The following is a 26,805-nucleotide window of genomic DNA, read 5'->3' on the forward strand; positions in this document are numbered from 1 at the left end:
GAAATTGTTGCAATTAGTTCCTTTTCACTCAAACAATGTTTTAAATTAAAAAAAGGTAAAAAATAATGAAAAAAATTGAAAAAATCTATAAATTTGTCAATCCAGTAAGGCCCATTTTCGCACCAAGTTTTGCCTATAACTCGGTCGGTATCCAACGGATCGCCAATCTTTAACCTGTGGTCGACAGATGGCACCAATGGCTACATTTTCTTCGTAGACGGCCATGCCCTCAGATGTCTGTGCCAGAAGCTATGCAAGGAACCAAGTTCCTTACCCTGTTTGAGAAAATGTAAAATTTTCCTCATTTTTGCACCAAATTTTGCCTATAACTCAGTCGGTATCTAACGGATCTCCAATCTTTGCCTGTGGTCGATAGATGGCATCAATGGCTACATTTTCTTCTTGGACGGCCATGCCCTCAGATGTCTGTGCCAGAAGTTATGCGAGGAACCAAGTTCCTTACCCTGTTTGAGAAAATGTAAAATGTTCCTCATTTTTCTGCAATTCAGCAAAATTTTTAAATGTGATATATTTTATTGCGAATTTGTTGCAATAAGTTTCTTTTCACTCAAATACTGCTTTAAATTAAAAAAAGAATACAAAATCAGAAAATAAATTCAAAAAAATTTTCCACTCGAAAATTTCATAAGGGGTACCCCTTGCCATTTTTTTGAGAAATTTAAAAAAATTTAAAAATTTGTTTTATTTTAATGCAAAATTGTTGCAATTAGTTCCTTTTCACTCAAACAATGCTTTAAATTAAAAAAAGGTAAAAAATAATGAAAAAATTGAAAAAATCTATAAATTTGTCAATCCACTAAGGCCCATTTTCGCACCAAGTTTTGCCTATAACTCGGTCGGTATCCAACGGATCGCCAATCTTTGCATGTGGTCGATAGATGGCATCAAAGGCTACATTTTCTTCGTAGACGGCCATGCCCTCAGATGTCTGTGCCAGAAGTTATGCGAGGAACCAAGTTCCTTACCCTGTTTGAGAAAATGTAAAATTTTCCTCATTTTTACATCAAATTTTGCCTATAACTCGGTCGGTATCCAACGGATCGCCAATCTTTGCCTGTGTTCGATAGATGGCGTCAATGGCTACATTTTCTTCTTGGACGGCCTTGCCCTCAGATGTCTGTGCCAGAAGTTATTCGAGGAACCAAGTTCCATACCCTGTTTGAGAAAATGTAAAATTTTCCTCATTTTTGCACCAAGTTTTGCCTATAACTCTGTCGGTATCCAACGGATCGCCAATCTTTAACCTGTGTTCGATAGATGGCACCAATGGCTACATTTTCTTCTTGGACGGCCATGCCCTCAGATGTCTATGTCAAAAGATATGCGAGGAACCAAGTTCCTTACCCTGTTTGAGAAAATGTAAAATGTTCCTCATTTTTCTGCAATTTAGCAAAATTTTTAAATGTGATATATTTTATTGCGAATTTGTTGCAATAAGTTTCTTTTCACTCAAATATTGCTTTAAATTAAAAAAAGAATACAAAATCAGAAAAAAAATTCAGAAAAATTTTCCACTCGAAAATTTCATAAGGGGGTACCCCTTGCCATTTTTTTGAGAAATTTAGCAAAATTTAAAAATTTGTTTTATTTGAATGCAAAATTGTTGCAATAAGTTCCTTTTCACTCAAACAATGTTTTAAATAAAAAAAAGGTAAAAAATAATGAAAAAAATTGAAAAAATCTATAAATTTGTCAATCCACTAAGGCCCATTTTCGCACCAAGTTTTGCCTATAACTCGGTCGGTATCCAACGGATCGCCAATCTTTAACCTGTGTTCGACAGATGGCACCAATGGCTACATTTTCTTCGTAGACGGCCATGCCCTCAGATGTCTGTGCCAGAAGCTATGCAAGGAACCAAGTTCCTTACCCTGTTTGAGAAAATGTAAAATTTTCCTCATTTTTGCACCAAGTTTTGCCTATAACTCGGTTGGTACCTAACGGATCTCCAATTTTTGCCTATGGTCGATAGATGGCATCAATGGCTACATTTTCTTCTTGGACGGCCATGCCCTCAGATGTCTGTGCCAGAAGTTATGCGAGGAACCAAGTTCCTTACCCTGTTTGAGAAAATGTAAAATTTTCCTCATTTTTCTGCAATTCAGCAAAATTTTTAAATGTGATATATTTTATTGCGAATTTGTTGCAATAAGTTTCTTTTCACTCAAATACTGCTTTAAATTAAAAAAAGAATACAAAATCAGAAAAAAAATTCAAAAAAATTTTCCACTCGAAAATTTCATAAGGGGTACCCCTTGCCATTTTTTTGAGAAATTTAACAAAATTTAAAAATTTGTTTAATTTTATTGCGAAATTGTTGCAATTAGTTCCTTTTCACTCAAACAATGCTTTAAATTAAAAAAAGGTAAAAAATAATGAAAAAATTGAAAAAATCTATAAATTTGTCAATCCACTAAGGCCCATTTTCGCACCAAGTTTTGCCTATAACTCGGTCGGTATCCAACGGATCGCCAATCTTTGCATGTGGTCGATAGATGGCATCAAAGGCTACATTTTCTTCGTAGACGGCCATGCCCTCAGATGTCTGTGCCAGAAGTTATGCGAGGAACCAAGTTCCTTACCCTGTTTGAGAAAATGTAAAATTTTCCTCATTTTTACATCAAATTTTGCCTATAACTCGGTCGGTATCCAACGGATCGCCAATCTTTGCCTGTGGTCGATAGATGGCGTCAATGGCTACATTTTCTTCTTGGACGGCCTTGCCCTCAGATGTCTGTGCCAGAAGTTATTCGAGGAACCAAGTTCCATACCCTGTTTGAGAAAATGTAAAATTTTCCTCATTTTTGCACCAAGTTTTGCCTATAACTCTGTCGGTATCCAACGGATCGCCAATCTTTAACCTGTGTTCGATAGATGGCACCAATGGCTACATTTTCTTCTTGGACGGCCATGCCCTCAGATGTCTATGTCAAAAGATATGCGAGGAACCAAGTTCCTTACCCTGTTTGAGAAAATGTAAAATGTTCCTCATTTTTCTGCAATTCAGCAAAATTTTTAAATGTGATATATTTTATTGCGAATTTGTTGCAATAAGTTTCTTTTCACTCAAATATTGCTTTAAATTAAAAAAAGAATACAAAATCAGAAAAAAAATCAAAAAAAAATTTCCACTCGAAAATTTCATAAGGGGTACCCCTTGCCATTTTTTTGAGAAATTTAGCAAAATTTAACAATTTGTTTTATTTTAATGCGAAATTGTTGCAATTAGTTCCTTTTCACTCAAACAATGCTTTAAATTAAAAAAAGGTAAAAAATAATGAAAAAAATTGAAAAAATCTATAAATTTGTCAATCCAGTAAGGCCCATTTTCGCACCAAGTTTTGCCTATAACTCGGTCGGTATCCAACGGATCGCCAATCTTTAACCTGTGGTCGATAGATGGCACCAATGGCTACATTTTCTTCGTAGACGACCATGCCCTCAGATGTCTGTGCCAGAAGTTATGCGAGGAACCAAGTTCCTTACCCTGTTTGAGAAAATGTAAAATGTTCCTCATTTTTACACCAAATTTTGCCTATAACTCAGTCGGTATCTAACGGATCTCCAATCTTTGCCTGTGGTCGATAGATGGCATCAATGGCTACATTTTCTTCTTGGACGGCCATGCCCTCAGATGTCTGTGCCAGAAGTTATGCGAGGAACCAAGTTCCTTACCCTGTTTGAGAAAATGTAAAATGTTCCTCATTTTTCTGCAATTCAGCAAAATTTTTAAATGTGATATATTTTATTGCGAATTTGTTGCAATAAGTTTCTTTTCACTCAAATACTGCTTTAAATTAAAAAAAGAATACAAAATCAGAAAAAAAATTCAAAAAAATTTTCCACTCGAAAATTTCATAAGGGGTACCCCTTGCCATTTTTTTGAGAAATTTAGCAAAGTTTAAAAATTTGTTTTATTTTAATGCGAAATTGTTGTAATTAGTTCCTTTTCACTCAAACAATGCTTAAAATTAAAAAAAGGTAAAAAATAATGAAAAAAATTGAAAAAATCTATGAATTTGTCAATCCACTAAGGCCCATTTTCGCACCAAGTTTTGCCTATAACTCGGTCGGTATCCAACGGATCGCCAATCTTTAACCTGTGGTCGATAGATGGCATCAAAGGCTACATTTTCTTCGTAGACGGCCATGCTCTCAGATGTCTGTGCCAGAAGTTATGCGAGGAACCAAGTTCCTTACCCTGTTTGAGAAAATGTAAAATTTTCCTCATTTTTACACCAAATTTTGCCTATAACTCGGTCGGTATCCAACGGATCGTCAATCTTTGCCTGTGGTCGATAGATGGCGTCAATGGCTACATTTTCTTCTTGGACGGCCATGCCCTCAGATGTCTGTGCCAGAAGTTATGCGAGGAACCAAGTTCCTTACCCTGTTTGAGAAAATGTAAAATGTTCCTCATTTTTCTGCAATTCAGCAAAATTTTTAAATGTGATATATTTTATTGCGAATTTGTTGCAATAAGTTTCTTTTCACTCAAATATTGCTTTAAATTAAAAAAAGAATACAAAATCAGAAAAAAAAAATTCAAAAAAATTTTCCACTCGAAAATTTCATAAGGGGTACCCCTTGCCATTTTTTTGAGAAATTTAGCAAAATTTCAAAATTTGTTTTATTTTAATGCAAAATTGTTGCAATTAGTTCCTTTTCACTCAAACAATGTTTTAAATTAAAAAAAGGTAAAAAATAATGAAAAAAATTGAAAAAATCTATAAATTTGTCAATCCACTAAGGCCCATTTTCGCACCAAGTTTTGCCTATAACTCGGTCGGTATCCAACGGATCGCCAATCTTTAACCTGTGGTCGATAGATGGCACCAATGGCTACATTTTCTTCGTGGACGGCCATGCCCTCAGATGTCTGTGCCAGAAGTTATGCGAGGAACCAAGTTCCTTACCCTGTTTGAGAAAATGTAAAATTTTCCTCATTTTTCTGCAATTCAGCAAAATTTTTAAATGTGATATATTTTATTGCGAATTTGTTGCAATAAGTTTCTTTTCACTCAAATACTGCTTTAAATTAAAAAAAGAATACAAAATCAGAAAAAAAAATCAAAAAAATTTTCCACTCGAAAATTTCATAAGGGGTACCCCTTGCCATTTTTTTGAGAAATTTAGCAAAATTTAAAAATTTGTTTTATTTTAATGCGAAATTGTTGCAATTAGTTCCTTTTCACTCAAACAATGTTTTAAATTAAAAAAAGGTAAAAAATAATGAAAAAATTGAAAAAATCTATAAATTTGTCAATCCACTAAGGCCCATTTCCGCACCAAGTTTTGCCTATAACTCGGTCGGTATCCAGCGGATCGCCAATCTTTAACCTGTGGTCGATAGATGGCACCAATGGCTACATTTTCTTCGTGGACGGCCATGCCCTCAGATGTCTGTGTCAGAAGTTATTCGAGGAACCAAGTTCCTTACCCTGTTTGAGAAAATGTAAAATTTTCCTCATTTTTACACCAAATTTTGCCTATAACTCGGTCGGTATCCAACGGATCGTCAATCTTTGCCTGTGGTCGATAGATGGCGTCAATGGCTACATTTTCTTCTTGGACGGCCATGCCCTCAGATGTCTGTGCCAGAAGTTATGCGAGGAACCAAGTTCCTTACCCTGTTTGAGAAAATGTAAAATGTTCCTCATTTTTCTGCAATTCAGCAAAATTTTTAAATGTGATATATTTTATTGCGAATTTGTTGCAATAAGTTTCTTTTCACTCAAATATTGCTTTAAATTAAAAAAAGAATACAAAATCAGAAAAAAAAATCAAAAAAGTTTTCCACTCGAAAATTTCATAAGGGGTACCCCTTGCCATTTTTTTGAGAAATTTAGCAAAATTTCAAAATTTGTTTTATTTTAATGCGAAATTGTTGCAATTAGTTCCTTTTCACTCAAACAATGTTTTTAATTAAAAAAAGGTAAAAAATAATGAAAAAAATTGAAAAAATCTATGAATTTGTCAATCCACTAAGGCCCATTTTCGCACCAAGTTTTGCCTATAACTCGGTCGGTATCCAACGGATCGCCAATCTTTAACCTGTGTTCGATAGATGGCATCAAAGGCTACATTTTCTTCGTAGACGGCCATGCTCTCAGATGTCTGTGCCAGAAGTTATGCGAGGAACCAAGTTCCTTACCCTGTTTGAGAAAATGTAAAATTTTCCTCATTTTTACACCAAATTTTGCCTATAACTCGGTCGGTATCCAACGGATCGTCAATCTTTGCCTGTGGTCGATAGATGGCGTCAATGGCTACATTTTCTTCTTGGACGGCCATGCCCTCAGATGTCTGTGCCAGAAGTTATGCGAGGAACCAAGTTCCTTACCCTGTTTGAGAAAATGTAAAATGTTCCTCATTTTTCAGCAATTCAGCAAAATTTTTAAATGTGATATATTTTATTGCGAATTTGTTGCAATAAGTTTCTTTTCACTCAAATACTGCTTTAAATTAAAAAAAGAATACAAAATCAGAAAAAAAATTCAAAAAAATTTTCCACTCGAAAATTTCATAAGGGGTACCCCTTGCCATTTTTTTGAGAAATTTAGCAAAATTTAAAAATTTGTTTTATTTTAATGCGAAATTGTTGCAATTAGTTCCTTTTCACTCAAACAATGTTTTTAATTAAAAAAGGTAAAAAATAATGGAAAAAATTGAAAAAATCTATAAATTTGTCAATCCACTAAGGCCCATTTTCGCACCAAGTTTTGCCTATAACTCGGTCGGTATCCAACGGATCGCCAATCTTTGACCTGTGTTCGATAGATGGCATCAAAGGCTACATTTTCTTCGTAGACGGCCATGCCCTCAGATGTCTGTGCCAGAAGTTATGCGAGGAACCAAGTTCCTTACCCTGTTTGAGAAAATGTAAAATTTTCCTCATTTTTACACCAAATTTTGCCTATAACTCGGTCGGTATCCAACGGATCGCCAATCTTTAACCTGTGTTCGATAGATGGCATCAAAGGCTACATTTTCTTCTTGGACGGCCATGCCCTCAGATGTCTGTGCCAGAAGTTATGCGAGGAACCAAGTTCCTTACCCTGTTTGAGAGAATGTAAAATGTTCCTCATTTTTCTGCAATTCAGCAAAATTTTTAAATGTGATATATTTTATTGCGAATTTGTTGCAATAAGTTTCTTTTCACTCAAATACTGCTTTAAATTAAAAAAAGAATACAAAATCAGAAAAAAATTCAAAAAAATTTTCCACTCGAAAATTTCATAACGGGTACCCCTTGCCATTTTTTTGAGAAATTTAACAAAATTTAAAAATTTGTTTTATTTTAATGCAAAATTGTTGCAATTAGTTCCTTTTCACTCAAACAATGTTTTAAATTAAAAAAAGGTAAAAAATAATGAAAAAAATTGAAAAAATCTATAAATTTGTCAATCCACTAAGGCCCATTTCCGCACCAAGTTTTGCCTATAACTCGGTCGGTATCCAGCGGATCGCCAATCTTTAACCTGTGGTCGATAGATGGCACCAATGGCTACATTTTCTTCTTGGACGGCCATGCCCTCAGATGTCTGTGCCAGAAGTTATGCGAGGAACCAAGTTCCTTACCCTGTTTGAGAAAATGTAAAATGTTCCTCATTTTTCTGCAATTCAGCAAAATTTTTAAATGTGATATATTTTATTGCGAATTTGTTGCAATAAGTTTCTTTTCACTCAAATACTGCTTTAAATTAAAAAAAGAATACAAAATCAGAAAAAAAATTCAAAAAAATTTTCCACTCGAAAATTTCATAAGGGGTACCCCTTGCCATTTTTTTGAGAAATTTAGCAAAATTTAAAAATTTGTTTTATTTTAATGCGAAATTGTTGCAATTAGTTCCTTTTCACTCAAACAATGTTTTAAATTAAAAAAAGGTAAAAAATAATGAAAAAAATTGAAAAAATCTATAAATTTGTCAATCCACTAAGGCTCATTTTCGCACCAAGTTTTGCCTATAACTCGGTCGGTATCCAACGGATCGCCAATCTTTGCATGTGGTCGATAGATGGCATCAAAGGCTACATTTTCTTCGTAGACGGCCATGCCCTCAGATGTCTGTGCCAGAAGTTATGCGAGGAACCAAGTTCCTTACCCTGTTTGAGAAAATGTAAAATTTTCCTCATTTTTACATCAAATTTTGCCTATAACTCGGTCGGTATCCAACGGATCTCCAATCTTTGCCTGTGGTCGATAGATGGCATCAATGGCTACATTTTCTTCTTGGACGGCCATGCCCTCAGATGTCTGTGCCAGAAGTTATGCGAGGAACCAAGTTCCTTACCCTGTTTGAGAAAATGTAAAATATTCTTCATTGTTGCACCAAGTTTTGCCTATAACTCTGTCGGTATCCAACGGATCGCCAATCTTTAACCTGTATTCGATAGATGGCACCAATGGCTACATTTTCTTCTTGGACGGCCATGCCCTCAGATGTCTATGTCAAAAGATATGCGAGGAACCAAGTTCCTTACCCTGTTTGAGAAAATGTAAAATGTTCCTCATTTTTCTGCAATTTAGCAACATTTTTAAATGTGATATATTTTATTGCGAATTTGTTGCAATAAGTTTCTTTTCACTCAAATATTGCTTTAAATTAAAAAAAGAATACAAAATCAGAAAAAAAATTCAAAAAAATTTTCCACTCGAAAATTTCATAAGGGGTACCCCTTGCCATTTTTTTGAGAAATTTAGCAAAATTTAAAAATTTGTTTTATTTGAACGCAAAATTGTTGCAATAAGTTCCTTTTCACTCAAACAATGCTTTAAATTAAAAAAAGGTAAAAAATAATGAAAAAAAATGAAAAAATCTATAAATTTGTCAATCCAGTAAGGCCCATTTTCGCACCAAGTTTTGCCTATAACTCGGTCGGTATCCAACGGATCGCCAATCTTTAACCTGTGGTCGACAGATGGCACCAATGGCTACATTTTCTTCGTAGACGGCCATGCCCTCAGATGTCTGTGCCAGAAGCTATGCAAGGAACCAAGTTCCTTACCCTGTTTGAGAAAATGTAAAATTTTCCTCATTTTTGCACCAAGTTTTGCCTATAACTCGGTTGGTATCTAACGGATCTCCAATTTTTGCCTATGGTCGATAGATGGCATCAATGGCTACATTTTCTTCTTGGACGGCCATGCCCTCAGATGTCTGTGCCAGAAGTTATGCGAGGAACCAAGTTCCTTACCCTGTTTGAGAAAATGTAAAATGTTCCTCATTTTTCTGCAATTCAGCAAAATTTTTAAATGTGATATATTTTATTGCGAATTGGTTGCAATAAGTTTCTTTTCACTTAAATACTGCTTTAAATTAAAAAAGAATACAAAATCAGAAAAAAAATTCAAAAAAATTTTCCACTCGAAAATTTCATAAGGGGTACCCCTTGCCATTTTTTTGAGAAATTTAGCAAAATTTAAAAATTTGTTTTATTTTAATGCGAAATTGTTGCAATTAGTTCCTTTTCACTCAAACAATGCTTAAAAATAAAAAAAGGTAAAAAATAATGAAAAAATTGAAAAAATCTATAAATTTGTCAATCCAGTAAGGCTCATTTTCGCACCAAGTTTTGCCTATAACTCGGTCGGTATCCAACGGATCGCCAATCTTTGCCTGTGGTCGATAGATGGCGTCAATGGCTACATTTTCTTCGTAGACGGCCATGCCCTCAGATGTCTGTGCCAGAAGTTATGCGAGGAACCAAGTTCCTTACCCTGTTTGAGAAAATGTAAAATTTTCCTCATTTTCGCACCAAATTTTGCCTATAACTCGGTCGGTATCCAACGGATCGCCAATCTTTAACCTGTATTCGATAGATGGCACCAATGGCTACATTTTCTTCTTGGACGGCCATGCCCTCAGATGTCTATGTCAAAAGATATGCGAGGAACCAAGTTCCTTACCCTGTTTGAGAAAATGTAAAATGTTCCTCATTTTTCTGCAATTTAGCAACATTTTTAAATGTGATATATTTTATTGCGAATTTGTTGCAATAAGTTTCTTTTCACTCAAATATTGCTTTAAATTAAAAAAAGAATACAAAATCAGAAAAAAAATTCAAAAAAATTTTCCACTCGAAAATTTCATAAGGGGTACCCCTTGCCATTTTTTTGAGAAATTTAGCAAAATTTAAAAATTTGTTTTATTTGAACGCAAAATTGTTGCAATAAGTTCCTTTTCACTCAAACAATGCTTTAAATTAAAAAAAGGTAAAAAATAATGAAAAAAAATGAAAAAATCTATAAATTTGTCAATCCAGTAAGGCCCATTTTCGCACCAAGTTTTGCCTATAACTCGGTCGGTATCCAACGGATCGCCAATCTTTAACCTGTGGTCGACAGATGGCACCAATGGCTACATTTTCTTCGTAGACGGCCATGCCCTCAGATGTCTGTGCCAGAAGCTATGCAAGGAACCAAGTTCCTTACCCTGTTTGAGAAAATGTAAAATTTTCCTCATTTTTGCACCAAGTTTTGCCTATAACTCGGTTGGTATCTAACGGATCCCCAATTTTTGCCTATGGTCGATAGATGGCATCAATGGCTACATTTTCTTCTTGGACGGCCATGCCCTCAGATGTCTGTGCCAGAAGTTATGCGAGGAACCAAGTTCCTTACCCTGTTTGAGAAAATGTAAAATGTTCCTCATTTTTCTGCAATTCAGCAAAATTTTTAAATGTGATATATTTTATTGCGAATTGGTTGCAATAAGTTTCTTTTCACTTAAATACTGCTTTAAATTAAAAAAGAATACAAAATCAGAAAAAAAATTCAAAAAAATTTTCCACTCGAAAATTTCATAAGGGGTACCCCTTGCCATTTTTTTGAGAAATTTAGCAAAATTTAAAAATTTGTTTTATTTTAATGCGAAATTGTTGCAATTAGTTCCTTTTCACTCAAACAATGCTTAAAAATAAAAAAAGGTAAAAAATAATGAAAAAATTGAAAAAATCTATAAATTTGTCAATCCAGTAAGGCTCATTTTCGCACCAAGTTTTGCCTATAACTCGGTCGGTATCCAACGGATCGCCAATCTTTAACCTGTGTTCGATAGATGGCATCAAAGGCTACATTTTCTTCGTAGACGGCCATGCCCTCAGATGTCTGTGCCAGAAGTTATGCGAGGAACCAAGTTCCTTACCCTGTTTGAGAAAATGTAAAATTTTCCTCATTTTCGCACCAAATTTTGCCTATAACTCGGTCGGTATCCAACGGATCGTCAATCTTTGCCTGTGGTCGATAGATGGCGTCAATGGCTACATTTTCTTCTTGGACGGCCATGCCCTCAGATGTCTGTGCCAGAAGTTATGCGAGGAACCAAGTTCCTTACCCTGTTTGAGAAAATGTAAAATGTTCCTCATTTTTCTGCAATTCAGCAAAATTTTTAAATGTGATATATTTTATTGCGAATTGGTTGCAATAAGTTTCTTTTCACTTAAATACTGCTTTAAATTAAAAAAGAATACAAAATCAGAAAAAAAATTCAAAAAAATTTTCCACTCGAAAATTTCATAAGGGGTACCCCTTGCCATTTTTTTGAGAAATTTAGCAAAATTTAAAAATTTGTTTTATTTTAATGCGAAATTGTTGCAATTAGTTCCTTTTCACTCAAACAATGCTTAAAAATAAAAAAAAGGTAAAAAATAATGAAAAAATTGAAAAAATCTATAAATTTGTCAATCCAGTAAGGCTCATTTTCGCACCAAGTTTTGCCTATAACTCGGTCGGTATCCAACGGATCGCCAATCTTTAACCTGTGTTCGATAGATGGCATCAAAGGCTACATTTTCTTCGTAGACGGCCATGCCCTCAGATGTCTGTGCCAGAAGTTATGCGAGGAACCAAGTTCCTTACCCTGTTTGAGAAAATGTAAAATTTTCCTCATTTTTACACCAAATTTTGCCTATAACTCGGTCGGTATCCAACGGATCGCCAATCTTTAACCTGTGTTCGATAGATGGCATCAAAGGCTACATTTTCTTCGTAGACGGCCATGCTCTCAGATGTCTGTGCCAGAAGTTATGCGAGGAACCAAGTTCCTTACCCTGTTTGAGAAAATGTAAAATTTTCCTCATTTTTACACCAAATTTTGCCTATAACTCGGTCGGTATCCAACGGATCGTCAATCTTTGCCTGTGGTCGATAGATGGCGTCAATGGCTACATTTTCTTCTTGGACGGCCATGCCCTCAGATGTCTGTGCCAGAAGTTATGCGAGGAACCAAGTTCCTTACCCTGTTTGAGAAAATGTAAAATGTTCCTCATTTTTCTGCAATTCAGCAAAATTTTTAAATGTGATATATTTTATTGCGAATTTGTTGCAATAAGTTTCTTTTCACTCAAATACTGCTTTAAATTAAAAAAAGAATACAAAATCAGAAAAAAAATTCAAAAAAATTTTCCACTCGAAAATTTCATAAGGGGTACCCCTTGCCATTTTTTTGAGAAATTTAGCAAAATTTAAAAATTTGTTTTATTTTAATGCGAAATTGTTGCAATTAGTTCCTTTTCACTCAAACAATGTTTTTAATTAAAAAAGGTAAAAAATAATGAAAAAAATTGAAAAAATCTATAAATTTGTCAATCCACTAAGGCCCATTTTCGCACCAAGTTTTGCCTATAACTCGGTCGGTATCCAACGGATCGCCAATCTTTGACCTGTGTTCGATAGATGGCATCAAAGGCTACATTTTCTTCGTAGACGGCCATGCCCTCAGATGTCTGTGCCAGAAGTTATGCGAGGAACCAAGTTCCTTACCCTGTTTGAGAAAATGTAAAATTTTCCTCATTTTTACACCAAATTTTGCCTATAACTCGGTCGGTATCCAACGGATCGCCAATCTTTAACCTGTGTTCGATAGATGGCATCAAAGGCTACATTTTCTTCTTGGACGGCCATGCCCTCAGATGTCTGTGCCAGAAGTTATGCGAGGAACCAAGTTCCTTACCCTGTTTGAGAGAATGTAAAATGTTCCTCATTTTTCTGCAATTCAGCAAAATTTTTAAATGTGATATATTTTATTGCGAATTTGTTGCAATAAGTTTCTTTTCACTCAAATACTGCTTTAAATTAAAAAAAGAATACAAAATCAGAAAAAAATTTCAAAAAAATTTTCCACTCGAAAATTTCATAAGGGGTACCCCTTGCCATTTTTTTGAGAAATTTAGCAAAATTTAAAAATTTGTTTTATTTTAATGCAAAATTGTTGCAATTAGTTCCTTTTCACTCAAACAATGCTTTAAATTAAAAAAAGGTAAAAAATAATGAAAAAAATTGAAAAAATCTGTAAATTTGTCAATCCACTAAGGCCCATTTTCGCACCAAGTTTTGCCTATAACTCGGTCGGTATCCAACGGATCGTCAATCTTTGCCTGTGGTCGATAGATGGCGTCAATGGCTACATTTTCTTCTTGGACGGCCATGCCCTCAGATGTCTGTGCCAGAAGTTATGCGAGGAACCAAGTTCCTTACCCTGTTTGAGAAAATGTAAAATGTTCCTCATTTTTCTGCAATTCAGCAAAATTTTTAAATGTGATATATTTTATTGCGAATTGGTTGCAATAAGTTTCTTTTCACTTAAATACTGCTTTAAATTAAAAAAAGAATACAAAATCAGAAAAAAAATTCAAAAAAATTTTCCACTCGAAAATTTCATAAGGGGTACCCCTTGCCATTTTTTTGAGAAATTTAGCAAAATTTAAAAATTTGTTTTATTTTAATGCGAAATTGTTGCAATTAGTTCCTTTTCACTCAAACAATGTTTTAAATTAAAACAAGGTAAAAAATAATGAAAAAAATTGAAAAAATCTATAAATTTGTCAATCCACTAAGGCTCATTTTCGCACCAAGTTTTGCCTATAACTCGGTCGGTATCCAACGGATCGCTAATCTTTAACCTGTGTTCGATAGATGGCATCAAAGGCTACATTTTTTTCGTAGACGGCCATGCCCTCAGATGTCTGTGCCAGAAGTTATGCGAGGAACCAAGTTCCTTACCCTGTTTGAGAAAATGTAAAATTTTCCTCATTTTTACACCAAATTTTGCCTATAACTCGGTCGGTATCCAACGGATCGCCAATCTTTAACCTGTGGTCGATAGATGGCTCCAATGGCTACATTTTCTTCGTAGACGGCCATGCCCTCAGATGTCTGTGCCAGAAGTTATGCGAGGAACCAAGTTCCTTACCCTGTTTGAGAAAATGTAAAATTTTCCTCATTTTTCTGCAATTCAGCAAAATTTTTAAATGTGATATATTTTATTGCGAATTTGTTGCAATAAGTTTCTTTTCACTCAAATACTGCTTTAAATTAAAAAAAGAATACAAAATCAGAAAAAAAATTCAAAAAAATTTTCCACTCGAAAATTTCATAAGGGGTACCCCTTGCCATTTTTTTGAGAAATTTAACAAAATTTAAAAATTTGTTTTATTTTAATGCAAAATTGTTGCAATTAGTTCCTTTTCACTCAAACAATGCTTTAAATTAAAAAAAGGTAAAAAATAATGAAAAAATTGAAAAAATCTATAAATTTGTCAATCCACTAAGGCCCATTTTCGCACCAAGTTTTGCCTATAACTCGGTCGGTATCCAACGGATCGCCAATCTTTAACCTGTGGTCGATAGATGGCTCCAATGGCTACATTTTCTTCGTAGACGGCCATGCCCTCAGATGTCTGTGCCAGAAGTTATGCGAGGAACCAAGTTCCTTACCCTGTTTGAGAAAATGTAAAATTTTCCTCATTTTTCTGCAATTCAGCAAAATTTTTAAATGTGATATATTTTATTGCGAATTTGTTGCAATAAGTTTCTTTTCACTCAAATACTGCTTTAAATTAAAAAAAGAATACAAAATCAGAAAAAAAATTCAAAAAAATTTTCCACTCGAAAATTTCATAAGGGGTACCCCTTGCCATTTTTTTGAGAAATTTAACAAAATTTAAAAATTTGTTTTATTTTAATGCAAAATTGTTGCAATTAGTTCCTTTTCACTCAAACAATGCTTTAAATTAAAAAAAGGTAAAAAATAATGAAAAAATTGGAAAAATCTATAAATTTGTCAATCCACTAAGGCCCATTTTCGCACCAAGTTTTGCCTAAAACTCGGTCGGTATCCAACGGATCGCCAATCTTTAACCTGTGGTCGATAGATGGCATCAAAGGCTACATTTTCTTCGTAGACGGCCATGCCTTCAGATGTCTGTGCCAGAAGTTATGCGAGGAACCAAGTTCCTTACCCTGTTTGAGAAAATGTAAAATTTTCCTCATTTTTACACCAAATTTTGCCTATAACTCGGTCGGTATCCAACGGATCGTCAATCTTTGCCTGTGGTCGATAGATGGCGTCAATGGCTACATTTTCTTCTTGGACGGCCATGCCCTCAGATGTCTGTGCCAGAAGTTATGCGAGGAACCAAGTTCCTTACCCTGTTTGAGAAAATGTAAAATGTTCCTCATTTTTCTGCAATTCAGCAAAATTTTTAAATGTGATATATTTTATTGCGAATTGGTTGCAATAAGTTTCTTTTCACTCAAATACTGCTTTAAATTAAAAAAAGAATACAAAATCAGAAAAAAAATTCAAAAAAATTTTCCACTCGAAAATTTCATAAGGGGTACCCCTTGCCATTTTTTTGAGAAATTTAGCAAAATTTAAAAATTTGTTTTATTTTAATGCGAAATTGTTGCAATTAGTTCCTTTTCACTCAAACAATGTTTTAAATTAAAAAAAGGTAAAAAATAATGAAAAAATTGAAAAAATCTATAAATTTGTCAATCCACTAAGGCTCATTTTCGCACCAAGTTTTGCCTATAACTCGGTCGGTATCCAACGGATCGCCAATCTTTAACCTGTGGTCGATAGATGGCATCAAAGGCTACATTTTCTTCGTAGACGGCCATGCCTTCAGATGTCTGTGCCAGAAGTTATGCGAGGAACCAAGTTCCTTACCCTGTTTGAGAAAATGTAAAATTTTCCTCATTTTTCTGCAATTCAGCAAAATTTTTAAATGTGATATATTTTATTGCGAATTTGTTGCAATAAGTTTCTATTCACTCAAATATTGCTTTAAATTAAAAAAAGAATACAAAATCAGAAAAAAATTTCAAAAAAATTTTCCACTCGAAAATTTCATAAGGGGTACCCCTTGCCATTTTTTTGAGAAACTTAGCAAAATTTAAAAATTTGTTTTATTTTAATGCAAAATTGTTGCAATTAGTTCCTTTTCACTCAAACAATGCTTTAAATTAAAAAAAGGTAAAAAATAATGAAAAAAATTGAAAAAATCTATGAATTTGTCAATCCACTAAGGCCCATTTTCGCACCAAGTTTTGCCTATAACTCGGTCGGTATCCAACGGATCGCCAATCTTTAACCTGTGTTCGATAGATGGCATCAAAGGCTACATTTTCTTCGTAGACGGCCATGCTCTCAGATGTCTGTGCCAGAAGTTATGCGAGGAACCAAGTTCCTTACCCTGTTTGAGAAAATGTAAAATTTTCCTCATTTTTACACCAAATTTTGCCTATAACTCGGTCGGTATCCAACGGATCGTCAATCTTTGCCTGTGGTCGATAGATGGCGTCAATGGCTACATTTTCTTCTTGGACGGCCATGCCCTCAGATGTCTGTGCCAGAAGTTATGCGAGGAACCAAGTTCCTTACCCTGTTTGAGAAAATGTAAAATGTTCCTCATTTTTCTGCAATTCAGCAAAATTTTTAAATGTGATATATTTTATTGCGAATTTGTTGCAATAAGTTTCTATTCACTCAAATACTGCTTTAAATTAAAAAAAGAATACAAAATCAGAAAAAAAATTCAAAAAAATTTTCCACTCGAAAATTTCATAAGGGGTACCCCTTGCCATTTTTTTGAGAAATTTAGCAAAATTTAAAAATTTGTTTTATTTTAATGCGAAATTGTTGCAATTAGTTCCTTTTCACTCAAACAATGTTTTAAATTAAAAAAAGGTAAAAAATAATGAAAAAAATTGAAAAAATCTATAAATTTGTCAATCCACTAAGGCTCATTTTCGCACCAAGTTTTGCCTATAACTCGGTCGGTATCCAACGGATCGCCAATCTTTAACCTGTGTTCGATAGATGGCATCAAAGGCTACATTTTTTTCGTAGACAGCCATGCCCTCAGATGTCTGTGCCAGAAGTTATGCGAGGAACCAAGTTCCTTACCCTGTTTGAGAAAATGTAAAATTTTCCTCATTTTTACACCAAATTTTGCCTATAACTCGGTCGGTATCCAACGGATCGTCAATCTTTGCCTGTGGTCGATAGATGGCGTTAATGGCTACATTTTCTTCTTGGACGGCCATGCCCTCAGATGTCTGTGCCAGAAGTTATGCGAGGAACCAAGTTCCTTACCCTGTTTGAGAAAATGTAAAATGTTCCTCATTTTTCTGCAATTCAGCAAAATTTTTAAATGTGATATATTTTATTGCGAATTGGTTGCAATAAGTTTCTTTTCACTTAAATACTGCTTTAAATTAAAAAAAGAATACAAAATCAGAAAAAAAATTCAAAAAAATTTTCCGCTCGAAAATTTCATAAGGGGTACCCCTTGCCATTTTTTGAGAAATTTAGCAAAATTTCAAAATTTGTTTTATTTTAATGCGAAATTGTTGCAATTAGTTCCTTTTCACTCAAACAATAATTTAAATTAAAAAAAGGTAAAAAATAATGAAAAAAATTGAAAAAATCTATAACTTTGTCAATCCACTAAGGCCCATTTCCGCACCAAGTTTTGCCTATAACTCGGTCGGTATCCAACGGATCGCCAATCTTTAACCTGTGGTCGATAGATGGCACCAATGGCTACATTTTCTTCGTAGACGGCCATGCCCTCAGATGTCTGTGCCAGAAGTTATGCGAGGAACCAAGTTCCTTACCCTGTTTGAGAAAATGTAAAATGTTCCTCATTTTTCTGCAATTCAGCAAAATTTTTAAATGTGATATATTTTATTGCGAATTTGTTGCAATAAGTTTCTTTTCACTCAAATACTGCTTTAAATTAAAAAAAGAATACAAAATCAGAAAATAAATTCAAAAAAATTTTCCACTCGAAAATTTCATAAGGGGTACCCCTTGCCATTTTTTTGAGAAATTTAGCAAAATTTAAAAATTTGTTATATTTTAATGCGAAATTGTTGCAATTAGTTCCTTTTCACTCAAACAATGTTTTAAATTAAAAAAAGGTAAAAAATAATGAAAAAATTGAAAAAATCTATAAATTTGTCAATCCACTAAGGCTCATTTTCGCACCAAGTTTTGCCTATAACTCGGTCGGTATCCAACGGATCGCCAATCTTTAACCTGTGGTCGACAGATGGCACCAATGGCTACATTTTCTTCTTGGACGGCCATGCCCTCAGATGTCTGTGCCAGAAGCTATGCAAGGAACCAAGTTCCTTACCCTGTTTGAGAAAATGTAAAATTTTCCTCATTTTTGCACCAAGTTTTGCCTATAACTCGGTCGGTATCCAACGGATCTCCAATCTTTGCCTGTGGTCGATAGATGGCATCAATGGCTACATTTTCTTCTTGGACGGCCATGCCCTCAGATGTCTGTGCCAGAAGTTATGCGAGGAACCAAGTTCCTTACCCTGTTTGAGAAAATGTAAAATGTTCCTCATTTTTCTGCAATTCAGCAAAATTTTTAAATGTGATATATTTTATTGCGAATTTGTTGCAATAAGTTTCTTTTCACTCAAATATTGCTTTAAATTAAAAAAAGAATACAAAATCAGAAAAAAAATTCAAAAAAATTTTCCACTCGAAAATTTCATAAGGGGTACCCCTTGCCATTTTTTTGAGAAATTTAGCAAAATTTAAAAATTTGTTTTATTTTAATGCGAAATTGTTGCAATTAGTTCCTTTTCACTCAAACAATGTTTTAAATTAAAACAAGGTAAAAAATAATGAAAAAAATTGAAAAACTCTATAAATTTGTCAATCCACTAAGGCCCATTTTCGCACCAAGTTTTGCCTAAAACTCGGTCGGTATCCAACGGATCGCCAATCTTTAACCTGTGGTCGATAGATGGCATCAAAGGCTACATTTTCTTCGTAGACGGCCATGCCTTCAGATGTCTGTGCCAGAAGTTATGCGAGGAACCAAGTTCCTTACCCTGTTTGAGAAAATGTAAAATTTTCCTCATTTTTACACCAAATTTTGCCTATAACTCGGTCGGTATCCAACGGATCGTCAATCTTTGCCTGTGGTCGATAGATGGCGTCAATGGCTACATTTTCTTCTTGGACGGCCATGCCCTCAGATGTCTGTGCCAGAAGTTATGCGAGGAACCAAGTTCCTTACCCTGTTTGAGAAAATGTAAAATGTTCCTCATTTTTCTGCAATTCAGCAAAATTTTTAAATGTGATATATTTTATTGCGAATTTGTTGCAATAAGTTTCTATTCACTCAAATACTGCTTTAAATTAAAAAAAGAATACAAAATCAGAAAAAAAATTCAAAAAAATTTTCCACTCGAAAATTTCATAAGGGGTACCCCTTGCCATTTTTTTGAGAAATTTAGCAAAATTTAAAAATTTGTTTTATTTTAATGCGAAATTGTTGCAATTAGTTCTTTTTCACTCAAACAATGTTTTAAATTAAAAAAAGGTAAAAAATAATGAAAAAAATTGAAAAAATCTATAAATTTGTCAATCCACTAAGGCTCATTTTCGCACCAAGTTTTGCCTATAACTCGGTCGGTATCCAACGGATCGCCAATCTTTAACCTGTGTTCGATAGATGGCATCAAAGGCTACATTTTTTTCGTAGACAGCCATGCCCTCAGATGTCTGTGCCAGAAGTTATGCGAGGAACCAAGTTCCTTACCCTGTTTGAGAAAATGTAAAATTTTCCTCATTTTTACACCAAATTTTGCCTATAACTCGGTCGGTATCCAACGGATCGTCAATCTTTGCCTGTGGTCGATAGATGGCGTCAATGGCTACATTTTCTTCTTGGACGGCCATGCCCTCAGATGTCTGTGCCAGAAGTTATGCGAGGAACCAAGTTCCTTACCCTGTTTGAGAAAATGTAAAATGTTCCTCATTTTTCTGCAATTCAGCAAAATTTTTAAATGTGATATATTTTATTGCGAATTTGTTGCAATAAGTTTCTTTTCACTCAAATATTGCTTTAAATTAAAAAAAGAATACAAAATCAGAAAAAAAATTCAAAAAAATTTTCCACTCGAAAATTTCATAAGGGGTACCCCTTGCCATTTTTTTGAGAAATTTAGCAAAATTTAAAAATTTGTTTTATTTTAATGCGAAATTGTTGCAATTAGTTCCTTTTCACTCAAACAATGTTTTAAATTAAAAAAAGGTAAAAAATAATGAAAAAAATTGAAAAAATCTATAAATTTGTCAATCCAGTAAGGCTCATTTTCGCACCAAGTTTTGCCTATAACTCGGTCGGTATCTAACGGATCGCCAATCTTTAACCTGTGGTCGATAGATGGCACCAAAGGCTACATTTTCTTCGTAGACGACCATGTCCTCAGATGTCTGTGCCAGAAGTTATGCGAGGAACCAAGTTCCTTACCCTGTTTGAGATAATGTAAAATTTTCCTCATTTTTACACCAAATTTTGCCTATAACTCGGTCGGTATCCAACGGATCGTGAATCTTTGCCTGTGGTCGATAGATGGCCTCAATGGCTATATTTTCTTCTTGGACGGCCATGCCCTCAGATGTCTGTGCCAGAAGTTATGCGAGGAACCAAGTTCCTTACCCTGTTTGAGAAAATGTAAAATGTTCCTCATTTTTCTGCAATTCAGCAAAATTTTTAAATGTGATATATTTTATTGCGAATTTGTTGCAATAAGTTTCTTTTCACTCAAATACTGCTTTAAATTAAAAAAAGAATACAAAATCAGAAAAAAAATTCAAAAAAATTTTCCACTCGAAAATTTCATAAGGGGTACCCCTTGCCATTTTTTTGAGAAATTTAGCAAAATTTAAAAATTTTTTTTATTTTAATGCGAAATTGTTGCAATTAGTTCCTTTTCACTCAAACAATGTTTTAAATTAAAAAAAGGTAAAAAATAATGAAAAAAATTGAAAAAATCTATGAATTTGTCAATCCACTAAGGCCCATTTTCGCACCAAGTTTTGCCTATAACTCGGTCGGTATCCAACGGATCACCAATCTTTAACCTGTGTTCGATAGATGGCATCAAAGGCTACATTTTCTTCGTAGACGGCCATGCCCTCAGATGTCTGTGCCAGAAGTTATTCGAGGAACCAAGTTCCATACCCTGTTTGTGAAAATGTAAAATTTTCCTCATTTTTGCACCAAGTTTTGCCTATAACTCGGTCGGTATCCAACGGATCGTCAATCTTTGCCTGTGGTCGATAGATGGCGTCAATGGCTACATTTTCTTCTTGGACGGCCATGCCCTCAGATGTCTGTGCCAGAAGTTATGCGAGGAACCAAGTTCCTTACCCTGTTTGAGAAAATGTAAAATGTTCCTCATTTTTCTGCAATTCAGCAAAATTTTTAAATGTGATATATTTTATTGCGAATTTGTTGCAATAAGTTTCTTTTCACTCAAATACTGCTTTAAATTAAAAAAAGAATACAAAATCAGAAAAAAAATTCAAAAAAATTTTCCACTCGAAAATTTCATAAGGGGTACCCCTTGCCATTTTTTTGAGAAATTTAGCAAAATTTAAAAATTTGTTTTATTTTAATGCGAAATTGTTGCAATTAGTTCCTTTTCACTCAAACAATGTTTTAAATTAAAACAAGGTAAAAAATAATGAAAAAAATTGAAAAACTCTATAAATTTGTCAATCCACTAAGGCCCATTTTCGCACCAAGTTTTGCCTAAAACTCGGTCGGTATCCAACGGATCGCCAATCTTTAACCTGTGGTCGATAGATGGCATCAAAGGCTACATTTTCTTCGTAGACGGCCATGCCTTCAGATGTCTGTGCCAGAAGTTATGCGAGGAACCAAGTTCCTTACCCTGTTTGAGAAAATGTAAAATTTTCCTCATTTTTACACCAAATTTTGCCTATAACTCGGTCGGTATCCAACGGATCGTCAATCTTTGCCTGTGGTCGATAGATGGCGTCAATGGCTACATTTTCTTCTTGGACGGCCATGCCCTCAGATGTCTGTGCCAGAAGTTATGCGAGGAACCAAGTTCCTTACCCTGTTTGAGAAAATGTAAAATGTTCCTCATTTTTCTGCAATTCAGCAAAATTTTTAAATGTGATATATTTTATTGCGAATTTGTTGCAATAAGTTTCTATTCACTCAAATACTGCTTTAAATTAAAAAAAGAATACAAAATCAGAAAAAAAATTCAAAAAAATTTTCCACTCGAAAATTTCATAAGGGGTACCCCTTGCCATTTTTTTGAGAAATTTAGCAAAATTTAAAAATTTGTTTTATTTTAATGCGAAATTGTTGCAATTAGTTCTTTTTCACTCAAACAATGTTTTAAATTAAAAAAAGGTAAAAAATAATGAAAAAAATTGAAAAAATCTATAAATTTGTCAATCCACTAAGGCTCATTTTCGCACCAAGTTTTGCCTATAACTCGGTCGGTATCCAACGGATCGCCAATCTTTAACCTGTGTTCGATAGATGGCATCAAAGGCTACATTTTTTTCGTAGACAGCCATGCCCTCAGATGTCTGTGCCAGAAGTTATGCGAGGAACCAAGTTCCTTACCCTGTTTGAGAAAATGTAAAATTTTCCTCATTTTTACACCAAATTTTGCCTATAACTCGGTCGGTATCCAACGGATCGTCAATCTTTGCCTGTGGTCGATAGATGGCGTCAATGGCTACATTTTCTTCTTGGACGGCCATGCCCTCAGATGTCTGTGCCAGAAGTTATGCGAGGAACCAAGTTCCTTACCCTGTTTGAGAAAATGTAAAATGTTCCTCATTTTTCTGCAATTCAGCAAAATTTTTAAATGTGATATATTTTATTGCGAATTTGTTGCAATAAGTTTCTTTTCACTCAAATATTGCTTTAAATTAAAAAAAGAATACAAAATCAGAAAAAAAATTCAAAAAAATTTTCCACTCGAAAATTTCATAAGGGGTACCCCTTGCCATTTTTTTGAGAAATTTAGCAAAATTTAAAAATTTGTTTTATTTTAATGCGAAATTGTTGCAATTAGTTCCTTTTCACTCAAACAATGTTTTAAATTAAAAAAAGGTAAAAAATAATGAAAAAAATTGAAAAAATCTATAAATTTGTCAATCCAGTAAGGCCCATTTTCGCACCAAGTTTTGCCTATAACTCGGTCGGTATCTAACGGATCGCCAATCTTTAACCTGTGGTCGATAGATGGCACCAAAGGCTACATTTTCTTCGTAGACGACCATGTCCTCAGATGTCTGTGCCAGAAGTTATGCGAGGAACCAAGTTCCTTACCCTGTTTGAGAAAATGTAAAATTTTCCTCATTTTTACACCAAATTTTGCCTATAACTCGGTCGGTATCCAACGGATCGTGAATCTTTGCCTGTGGTCGATAGATGGCCTCAATGGCTATATTTTCTTCTTGGACGGCCATGCCCTCAGATGTCTGTGCCAGAAGTTATGCGAGGAACCAAGTTCCTTACCCTGTTTGAGAAAATGTAAAATGTTCCTCATTTTTCTGCAATTCAGCAAAATTTTTAAATGTGATATATTTTATTGCGAATTTGTTGCAATAAGTTTCTTTTCACTCAAATACTGCTTTAAATTAAAAAAAGAATACAAAATCAGAAAAAAAATTCAAAAAAATTTTCCACTCGAAAATTTCATAAGGGGTACCCCTTGCCATTTTTTTGAGAAATTTAGCAAAATTTAAAAAATTTTTTTATTTTAATGCGAAATTGTTGCAATTAGTTCCTTTTCACTCAAACAATGTTTTAAATTAAAAAAAGGTAAAAAATAATGAAAAAAATTGAAAAAATCTATGAATTTGTCAATCCACTAAGGCCCATTTTCGCACCAAGTTTTGCCTATAACTCGGTCGGTATCCAACGGATCGCCAATCTTTAACCTGTGTTCGATAGATGGCATCAAAGGCTACATTTTCTTCGTAGACGGCCATGCTCTCAGATGTCTGTGCCAGAAGTTATGCGAGGAACCAAGTTCCTTACCCTGTTTGAGAAAATGTAAAATTTTCCTCATTTTTACACCAAATTTTGCCTATAACTCGGTCGGTATCCAACGGATCGTCAATCTTTGCCTGTGGTCGATAGATGGCGTCAATGGCTACATTTTCTTCTTGGACGGCCATGCCCTCAGATGTCTGTGCCAGAAGTTATGCGAGGAACCAAGTTCCTTACCCTGTTTGAGAAAATGTAAAATGTTCCTCATTTTTCTGCAATTCAGCAAAATTTTTAAATGTGATATATTTTATTGCGAATTTGTTGCAATAAGTTTCTATTCACTCAAATACTGCTTTAAATTAAAAAAAGAATACAAAATCAGAAAAAAAATTCAAAAAAATTTTCCACTCGAAAATTTCATAAGGGGTACCCCTTGCCATTTTTTTGAGAAATTTAGCAAAATTTAAAAATTTGTTTTATTTTAATGCGAAATTGTTGCAATTAGTTCCTTTTCACTCAAACAATAATTTTAATTAAAAAAAGGTAAAAAATAATGAAAAAAATTGAAAAAATCTATAAATTTGTCAATCCACTAAGGCCCATTTTCGCACCAAGTTTTGCCTATAACTCGGTCGGTATCCAACGGATCGCCAATCTTTGACCTGTGTTCGATAGATGGCATCAAAGGCTACATTTTCTTCGTAGACGGCCATGCCCTCAGATGTCTGTGTCAGAAGTTATGCGAGGAACCAAGTTCCTTACCCTGTTTGAGAAAATGTAAAATTTTCCTCATTTTTGCACCAAATTTTGCCTATAACTCGGTCGGTATCCAACGGATCGCCAATCTTTGCCTGTGGTCGATAGATGGCGTCAATGGCTACATTTTCTTCTTGGACGGCCATGCCCTCAGATGTCTGTGCCAGAAGTTATGCGAGGAACCAAGTTCCTTACCCTGTTTGAGAAAATGTAAAATTTTCCTCAGTTTTGCACCAAATTTTGCCTATAACTCGGTCGGTATCCAACGGATCGCCAATCTTTAACCTGTGTTCGATAGATGGCATCAAAGGCTACATTTTCTTCTTGGACGGCCATGCCCTAAGATGTCTGTGCCAGAAGTTATGCGAGGAACCAAGTTCCTTACCCTGTTTGAGAGAATGTAAAATGTTCCTCATTTTTCTGCAATTCAGCAAAATTTTTAAATGTGATATATTTTATTGCGAATTTGTTGCAATAAGTTTCTTTTCACTCAAATACTGCTTTAAATTAAAAAAAGAATACAAAATCAGAAAAAAATTCAAAAAAATTTTCCACTCGAAAATTTCATAAGGGGTACCCCTTGCCATTTTTTTGAGAAATTTAGCAAAATTTCAAAATTTGTTTTATTTTAATGCAAAATTGTTGCAATTAGTTCCTTTTCATTCAAACAATGTTTTAAATTAAAAAAAGGAAAAAATAATGAAAAAAATTGAAAAAATCTATAAATTTGTCAATCCACTAAGGCCCATTTCCGCACCAAGTTTTGCCTATAACTCGGTCGGTATCCAGCGGATCGCCAATCTTTAACCTGTGGTCGATAGATGGCACCAATGGCTACATTTTCTTCTTGGACGGCCATGCCCTCAGATGTCTGTGCCAGAAGTTATGCGAGGAACCAAGTTCCTTACCCTGTTTGAGAAAATGTAAAATTTTCCTCATTTTTACACCAAATTTTGCCTATAACTCGGTCGGTATCCAACGGATCGCCAATCTTTGCCTGTGGTCGATAGATGGCATCAATGGCTACATTTTCTTCTTGGACGGCCATGCCCTCAGATGTCTGTGCCAGAAGTTATGCGAGGAACCAAGTTCCTTACCCTGTTTGAGAAAATGTAAAATGTTCCTCATTTTTCTGCAATTCAGCAAAATTTTTAAATGTGATATATTTTATTGCGAATTTGTTGCAATAAGTTTCTTTTCACTCAAATATTGCTTTAAATTAAAAAAAGAATACAAAATCAGAAAAAAAATTCAAAAAAATTTTCCACTCGAAAATTTCATAAGGGGTACCCCTTGCCATTTTTTTGAGTAATTTAGCAAAATTTAAAAATTTATTATATTTTAATGCGAAATTGTTGCAATTAGTTCCATTTCACTCAAACAATGTTTTAAATTAAAATAAGGTAAAAAATAATGAAAAAAATTGAAAAAATCTATAAATTTGTCAATCCACTAAGGCCTATTTCCGCACCAAGTTTTGCCTATAACTCGGTCGGTATCCAACGGATCGCCAATCTTTAACCTGTGGTCGATAGATGGCACCAATGGCTACATTTTCTTCGTGGACGGCCATGCCCTCAGATGTCTGTGCCAGAAGTTATGCGAGGAACCAAGTTCCTTACCCTGTTTGAGAAAATGTAAAATGTTCCTCATTTTTCTGCAATTCAGCAAAATTTTTAAATGTGATATATTTTATTGCGAATTTGTTGCAATAAGTTTCTTTTCACTCAAATACTGCTTTAAATTAAAAAAAGAATACAAAATCAGAAAAAAAATTCAAAAAAATTTTCCACTCGAAAATTTCATAAGGGGTACCCCTTGCCATTTTTTTGAGAAATTTAGCAAAATTTAAAAAATTTTTTTATTTTAATGCGAAATTGTTGCAATTAGTTCCTTTTCACTCAAACAATGTTTTAAATTAAAAAAAGGTAAAAA

The 26,805-nt window shown here is 34.3% G+C and overlaps 1 long non-coding RNA gene across 5 annotated transcripts; it reads right to left on the bottom strand.

Annotated features, from left to right (window-relative positions):
* Positions 1 to 3,286: 3,286 nt before the first annotated feature.
* On the bottom strand, positions 3,287 to 21,997 carry LOC125765892 (uncharacterized). 5 transcript variants are annotated; one of them, XR_007418627.1, is made up of 6 exons: positions 21,921 to 21,997; positions 21,207 to 21,395; positions 15,162 to 16,399; positions 6,979 to 8,215; positions 4,122 to 5,361; positions 3,287 to 3,407 (listed from the first exon to the last, which is right to left on the bottom strand). It is a non-coding gene; the product is annotated as an uncharacterized LOC125765892 (long non-coding RNA). The 5 variants fall into 5 exon arrangements; XR_007418629.1 differs by having other exon boundaries at positions 4,122 to 4,837; positions 6,789 to 8,215; XR_007418631.1 differs by lacking the exon at positions 21,207 to 21,395 and having other exon boundaries at positions 21,921 to 21,977.
* Positions 21,998 to 26,805: the final 4,808 nt, after the last annotated feature.

Source organism: Anopheles funestus, chromosome 2RL (genome assembly GCF_943734845.2).
Source record: "Anopheles funestus chromosome 2RL, idAnoFuneDA-416_04, whole genome shotgun sequence".
NCBI classification, from domain to species: domain Eukaryota; kingdom Metazoa; phylum Arthropoda; class Insecta; order Diptera; family Culicidae; genus Anopheles; species Anopheles funestus.